Source organism: Crocuta crocuta, unplaced genomic scaffold (genome assembly GCF_008692635.1).
Source record: "Crocuta crocuta isolate KB4526 unplaced genomic scaffold, BGI_CrCroc_1.0 scaffold367, whole genome shotgun sequence".
Lineage (NCBI taxonomy): Eukaryota > Metazoa > Chordata > Mammalia > Carnivora > Hyaenidae > Crocuta > Crocuta crocuta.
In genome coordinates this window covers 3,061,728-3,069,895 of record NW_027527936.1, presented here as the reverse complement: position 1 = coordinate 3,069,895, position 8,168 = coordinate 3,061,728, and the positions used below count along the sequence as shown (strand labels likewise).

Genomic DNA, 8,168 nt, shown 5'->3' with positions numbered 1-8,168 from the left:
TCAGCTAGCCCAGTGCTTTTATTTCACAGCTGAGAAAACTGAGGCTAATATGGGTAACTACTAGTGGGTCAGAAGCACAGCCTGTACCAAATGTGGAAGCCCTTTCTTCTTCATAGATCTCCTGAGAGTAGTGGCAGTGGCCAAGAGCAGGTAAAATAGACTATCATGGTGTCTAATCACAACTGGACACTGACCACTACTACCACAACCCCATCAGTAACTCTCGCTTTGGTGCATAGCTTAGCTAGTCCTCCATCTAAATTGGTTCCTTTCTTTTTCATTTAGAAGTAGAACATGATGCAGGAGACTAACCAGTCCTTTGTGGCTGAATTCATCCTTCTGGGCTTCTCCTTCAGCCCTAGGACCACTCCTCTGCTCTTCTCGGCCTTCCTGATGACCTACCTGCTGATTATTCTGGGCAATGGATTAATCACCATCCTCATCTGCCTGGATTCACACCTCCACACACCCATGTACTTCTTTATTGGCATCCTTTCCATGTTGGATCTGGGGTATACCACTACAACTGTGCCTCAGATGTTGGCACATCTAGTCAGCCAGAAGAAGACCATCTCTTTTGCCAGCTGTGTGGCCCAAATGTACATTTTCTTGGTGCTAGGCATCACGGAGTCATGGCTCTTTGCCATCATGTCTATAGACAGGTATGTGGCCATCTGCCACCCCCTCAGGTACAAGGTCATCATGAGCCCATGGTTATGTGGAGTAATGGTCATTTTCTGTGGACTCTGGGGTGTCATCTCTGCTCTTGTCTACACTGTTTTTGCCATGCGTCTGCCATACTGTGGCTCTAACAAGATCAACCACTTCTTCTGTGAAGTCCCTGCAGTCTTAAAGCTGGCTTGTGCTGACACCTCAGTCAATGACCAGGTAGACTTCATTCTTGGCTTTAGTGTCATCCTGGTCCCACTCTCCCTCATCCTTTTCATTTATGTCAACATCTTCATTGCCATCTTGAGGATCCGTTCTGCCCAGGGCCGACTGAAGGCCTTCTCCACTTGTGCCTCCCACATCACCGTGGTCACCATGTTCTGTGTGCCAGCCATGGTCATGTACATGAAACCTGGCTCTGAGGCTTCCCTGGAAGAGGACAAGAAGTTGGCCTTGTTCTATAATGTTATCTCTGCTTTCCTCAACCCCATCATCTACAGCCTCCGGAACAAGGACATACAGAGGGCTTTCCTCAAGGTGACAGGCTGGGGCAGGGTCTTCCAGGGAAGAATAGCTGGGGATCAGAGGAACAAGATTCATGATGGATAGTCAATGCCCTCAACACTCATTTGCATGACCCAGCAGCACCATGACACACACAGCCCTGGCCCCAAATCTCAACTCTATACAGCCCATGGCAGACAGCCCATGATTTAACTGACAGACGGGTCACTGTGGAATATCTTCCAGATACATCAGTCTTTCAGCTTCCTTTTGTTTTAGAGTCTCAGGAGGTAACAAAAGAAGGGGTATCCTAAGGGATATCTTAAACCATTAAAGTTTTTTATTGAGCTAAAAAGAATGGGCTTTGGGATATGCCCTGTAGCTGAATCTTGAGAAAGTTTCATTACCCTCTGGAAACTGCACACATGGTGTTAGGTTAGCTGGATGGAAGGGCAAAGGCATTGACAATGGAGGATTTCTGGTCCTGGGAGGAGGGATAAAGTGAATGTCATTGCAGTGACTTGGGGGTGTGGTGTACTTGTTTTGGACATGCAGATTGGAGACAAGTTTGGATGGCTGGAGTCTAATGGCAATTGGCCCCATTGACCTCCCACGGAGACTCATCTCCGATCACTCTGTTCCTTCTTCCCTTCTTACAAGTAAACTGGACTTCTGTCTTTGCCTTGACTGTGCCACACTCTTTCCCATTTCGGGGCTCCACATATGCTCTTTGTTCTCTCCTCCCCCTTAACTCCACCCCACCTCCATCCTACAACCATTAAGCTGTTAACTCCTGTTCATTCATCAGGGCTTGGCTTAAACTGCAGCTCCTCAAAGAAGCCTTTTGTTGAGCCAGAGTGAGCCTTCCAAAGCACCCTGTACCTCTTATAACAAAGGCATCAAAGGCATGTGGTTCAACATATGAATTCTCTGCTGGATAGCAACTTTCATGAGGCAGGACCATGATTATTCAGTTGACCCCTAGGATCCAGCCCCATGCTGCCCACAAACCGGTCTTCAACAGGTATTTTATGAATGAAGGAATAGACACTTCACAGGAAAAGCCAGAGAGGGAAGATGAAGCCAGTAAACAGTAGGCTTATTGAATTAAGACTAGAAAAATGTAGGAAATGGTAACAAGTACAAAAAGGGGAGGATATTAAAAAGAGTAAATGTTGCTCACCTATAATCATATGGAAAAAAGTTTGCTTTTATTATTAATAAACATGGATTGAATCAGTGAGAAATCACTTTTCAACTATCAAACTACCAAAATAAGAAAAATGGTGATACTCAGTGCTGGGAAGGATGCAGTAAGACTGACACCCACATTCATTGCTGAAAAGATTATCCTTGGTTCTACTTTTCTAGAGCAGTGCCTTCCACATAGTAGGTACTCAATAAATCTGTTATGTGGAGAGTATAATACTAATAATCATGGCCTATGCATTAAACATTTATGTACCAATACAGCTGTAAAAATTTTATATATATTAATTTATTTAATAAAAATACATATCATGAAATTTTAAGATATTTATATGCTTGAGTCCAGAAATTTCATTTTCTAGCACTTTGTGCTTAGAACAAAATCATAAATGCAGACCAAGTTTTATCTACAAATATGTTCATCAAAGAACTATTGGAAGCAGCTATAAATATGATATATCAACTCTACAAATGCTATGCAATCAATACCATATATTATGTTTTGAAGCAATATTTAGTTACATTGAAAAGTGTGATATAATATTAGGTAGAAAAAATCAAGTTATAAAGTTACATATATAAAGTTAATCCAAGTTTTATAAAATATTCCTACATTCATTTATAAAACCCTGAATGGATATATGTTAACATGTTAACATGAGATATCCTCAGGTAGTAAGATTATAAGTGATTTTTATTTTATTTCTTGCTTTCTCTACTTTCTAAAATTTCTACAATCAGTGTATATTATCTTTAGAGGGGAAAGAAATTAAGATTACTTAAGAAATACTTATCCTGTCAGAGAAAAGAAAGTTAGCTATGATGCTGGTTCCATTCATTCATTCATCAAGAGTTCTTTGATGTTTACTATCTGGCAAGCCCAATGCTGGCCCCTGTGAATATAGGCATGATAATCTAAGTCCCAGTCTAGTGGTGAGAGACAAGTATAAGACAAGAATGCCATAAGGTACTAACTGTGCTGCTGGAAATATGTTCAAAGCTCTGAGAAGTGATGAGGCCATATTTCTACTGGATGCTGGAAGCATGAGTAGAAGCTTGATAAATAGAGAAGAGAGCAGAGAGCAGGGGCAGAGGATCCCAGATAGAGAAGACAGGGTATTAAAAGCCTAGAGGCATGGAGGTTATGAAGAATGGGCAGGATGGCTGGGATCCAGGCCCAGGCAGGGGAGAGAAGATATGACAGATAGAGCCCGGCATACTATACTAAAGAGCTTCAGGTTTCCCTTCTAGACAAGTATTTACCAAGAACTGCTACCTGGAACTTTGGTCTTGTGAAACATTCTGTGATGAAAAAATTTCTTGCCCAAATAGCCTCAGAGATACTGATCTCTTCATGCTTCTCAATGCACAATATAGGATGTTAAAGACTTTGGGAAGACCAATAGTAATAAACAAATAGATAAATGAACAATTAAAAACAAGGAAAACACCTATGCTAATTCTACTTAACACAATATTTACCAAACTTGTTGGATCACAAAGCTTTTTCCTCCTGGAGTATTTATTAGTCAAAGAAATTAGAATTTTCTTAAGATGTACTTTAGGGGCACCTGGGTGGCCCAGTTGGTTAAGCTTCTGACTTCGGCTCAGGTCATGATCTCATGGTTCGTGGGTTCGAGCCCCTTGTCGGGCTCTGTGCTGACAGCTAGCTCAGAGCCTGGAGCCTGTCTTCAGATTCTGTGTCTCCCTCTCTCTCTGACCCTCCCCTGCTCACACTGTCTCTCTCTCTCTCAGAAATAAATAAAACATTAAGAAAAAAATTTTTTTAATATTAAAATAAATAAATAAATAAAATGTACTTTAAAAAGTGCTATTTTGGGNCCACTAAAGTACACTTCCAATGTCACCCCTCAGACTTAACTTTCTTAATATCTTTGTGTATTGCTTTATATCTCTATACACCATTTGTCACAGTTGAGATCACATGTAAATATTCTTCTGTAGCTTTTCATCATGGTCTACATGTCTCTTACACATATATTTTCCATAATTGTATTTCATCATGCTTCAGTTTCTGTATTTTCTTTTGACCTGCTTTCCAGTTTACTAGTTTTTCTACTCATCTGGATCTCATGTGCTGGAAACCTAGGAATGAATTTTTAATGGCAATTACATTTTTAACTCTAAAATTTTAATTTTAGGGGGCGCCTGGCTGTTTCAGTCAGTTAAGTGTCTGACTCTTGATTTCAGAGATCAAGCCCCATGTGGAGCCTGATTGGAATTTTCTGTCTCCCTCTTTCTCTTCCCCTCCTCTGCTCACACTGTCTCCCACTTTTTCTCTCAAAAATAAATAAACAAATATTAAAAATATATATATTTAAATTTTTAATTTTATTCTTTTTAGTTTCCAAGTGTCTTTCAAAAATTTCCACCTTATTACTTAGTCAGTTATTTTAACTTTCANAGGACCGATACCATATGTTTGCACGTATAGGAGGATTAGGAGGAACTTAACGGAGGACTATGGGGGAGAAGAACGGGAAAAATAGTGGGGGAGAGGGAGGGAGGCAAACCATGAGAGACTCTTGAATGCTGAGAACAAACTGAGGGTAGATGGAGTGGGGGGGAGAGATGGGGGGTGATGGGCATGGAGGAGGGCACTTGCTGGGATGAGCACTGGGTGTTATATGGAAACCAACTTGACAATAAACTATTTAAAAATTTTAAAAAATAAATAAAGTCCATGTCTGATATACTCCAAAATCTAAATGTCTTATAGCTCCATTTCTTATTGCCTCTGTTTTTCTCCTAATTTTGAGTGAATGCTTATCTTCTTGTGTATCTGGTAATTTTTTATTGAATTGCAGACACTAAGTATAAAAAAGACTTGTAATAATCATTTGAGGCTCTGGATGAGGCTGTATCTCTTCAGAGTAGATGTACTTGTACTGTGGCAGGCAGTCTGGGCTGTGGAAAATCCCCATCGGTTATTCAGGGGTTGATTTAACTCAGAGCTGAGCTTTAATCTTTGTATTCATTGGTATATTTCTGGTGGACTTAACTCACATTCCCCTGGAAGTCCCAAACTAAAAGCCTCTGATGTTTGCCAGAGCAGTTCTTAGACGCCCTTAAGTCCAGTTTTTGTCCTTTCGTTACCTGAGCTCAGCTTCTATATCTGTTTGTCCTTTTATCACAGAATATCATGATCCCCTATGACGTGAAGATGATAGCATTAAAGGGGATGACTAACCATCTTCTTATTTTTGCTGTATTTTTCTAAGCAGGGATATAATGATCATCTCTCTACATACACCCATAGATGAATTTTTAAGTTTTTTTTCCAGTGAGTATCTTAGTTTGGACTAGAATAGGTTTCCACTTGTATTGTCTCCTAGAAGTTTTATGGTTTCAGGTTTTATGTTCAAATCTTTGATCCATTTTGAACCTTTTCATTTTTTTAACGTTTTTAAAAGTTTTTATTTAAATTCCAGTTAGTTGGGGTGCATTCATTTCTTTCTCTGGGGAAAACAAAAAGCTCTGATTTGTTGTATTTGCCAATTTCTTTGGTGTAAATGCTTCTACCATGACCAACTTCAAGCTACCAATGCGATATCCTTGAACATAGAGTTGGAAAGAAGTGAGCACAACTGGCTCTCATGAGCCACTGAGTCAGCTCCAGAATGCCACTAAACCATGTCACACTCTCTTTTTTTAATGTTTATTTANCCCCCTTCCCCTCCCCCGACCCCCATCAGCCCTCAGTTTGTTCTCGGCATTCAAGAATCTCTCATGGTTTGGCTCTCTCCCTGTCCCCCACTATTTTCCCCCTTCTTCTCCTCCATTGTCCTCTGTTAAGTTCCTCCTAATCCTCATATACGTGCAAACATGTGATATTTGTCCTTCTCTGGCTGACTTATTTCACTCAGCATAACACCCTTAGGGTCCATCCATATTGCTACACATGGCCAGATTTCATTCTTTCTTTATTTTTGAAAGAGAGAGAGTAGGGGTGAGTGAAGAGAGAGAGGGAGACAGAGGATTGGAAGCAGACTCTGTGCTGACAGCAGAGAGCCTGATGTGAGGCTTGAACTCATAAACCATGAGATCATGACCTGAACTGTATCAGACACTTAACCAACTGAGCCACCCAGGTGCCACTCTTTAATAATAAATTTCAGTGGGTCTCCAATGCTCTCAGGATTTACTGTGAACTCTTCAGGCTGGTCTACAAGACTCTCCATGATCTGGCCCTGATAATTTCTCCAGACTCATCTCCCTCATCACCCCATTCCTACCCAACACACACCTTGCTCAAATACTCACTTTGTGCTTTAATCAATGGGAGCAAAGAAGGGAAGAGATTTTCCTGGGCTCCAGAAAGGAGAGCTAAAAGTGGGTGGGGCAGGCATGGAAATGGGAAGCAGCCAAAGGCAGGTGTGCAACAAGCTCAGCCTTCAGTGAGACACAACGATTACTGGACAGATGAGACAACTTTACCTACTAAGATCAAGATACCTGACTCCTAGCCCTAGTTCTGTCTGTGTGATTTTCCACAATTATTACTATCACTAGGCCTCAGTTTCTCCATATCTAAAATGGGGATTTGGGAGGGCAATACCTAGGAGCTTTCTAGTTTAGAACTTCTTTTTCTATGGGAGACCTAATAAAGTTCAAATAAGACCAACAGAGCAGCTAGAACTTGGGTCCTGAAGTTGGCTTCTTGGCTGCACTCACATAGAAGCCCCAATTATGGAGGCCTGAGTTAAAGTACCAATTTCCACACCCCTCTTGTAATTCTAGTTCCCTTAAATCTTTGGTGTCCTTTGGGGCATATATAGCCCCTTCTCTGCATCCTGATTGCTCACTTCTTGCTGAACCTTCCTGTGAATAATGGGATCCCTCAGGATTGGAAGACTCCTGAGGGGATACTGGCATCTATTTGGCTACACCCTTAGTGACTCCTTGGTCCATGATACCTGTGGGCCTCATTAAAACACCAACTGGGTATCTCCCAGGTTGCTGCTGAGATGCAGCAGCTTCTGGAAAGTGGCTAACATAGGAGCCTCTTATAGACCAGTATATGATACTGGAGCTGCCCAAGGCAGTTATGGGACATGGGTATGGAGGGGTGTGTACTAAGCTTGGTATCAGAGTGGGAGGATAGTTAAAGGGCATGAAGGACAGACCAGAAGCCTGAGGAAGTTACTTTCACCAGATCCCTGTCAGCCTTAGCTCTGGCACAGTGTCATCTGTACATAGTGCAGGAGCAGCAGAACCCAGTGACAGAAGATCCTTGGCGAAGGACACATCTTGGTTGTATCCTTTAATACCGTGCAACATCAGGAGAGCTGCTCTTTCTGAGACTCAATTTCCTTTTTCCTTATTAATTTAGACTTTATGAAAAACACTTGCCGTGAGATAAGTGCCGTAAGATAACAAGCAGTAATAGCTATGCTTGTTGGAGCACTGACTACTCTGCAGGCACAGTGTTAAGCAACTTTGCATTTTCTATTTCAATTAATTATCAGAACAATCCTTTTAGATGAGTATATTATGATCACTAGTTTCTAGAAGAGGATGTAGACACATAATATTTAGATAACTTTCCCAAGGTCATTCTGCAAATTAACGATGGAGTCAGGGCTAGAACCCAGGTTTGATTCTAGTGCCATGCTCTTAACAATTATCCTATCTTGGATGTAAAGTAACTGGTCTGTGGTAAGTGCTCAGTGAAGATGAGTTCCACCCCTACCTCATCCCACACTTTAAGGCCATTTCAAGGGGTACAGACAAAGACTGGAAAAGAGGCACATTTGAGGAAGATA

General features: G+C 41.2%; 1 pseudogene; it reads left to right on the top strand.

Moving 5' to 3' along the window:
- Positions 1-294: 294 nt before the first annotated feature.
- Positions 295-1,271, top strand: LOC144221523 (olfactory receptor 2A12-like; annotated as a pseudogene).
- Positions 1,272-8,168: the final 6,897 nt, after the last annotated feature.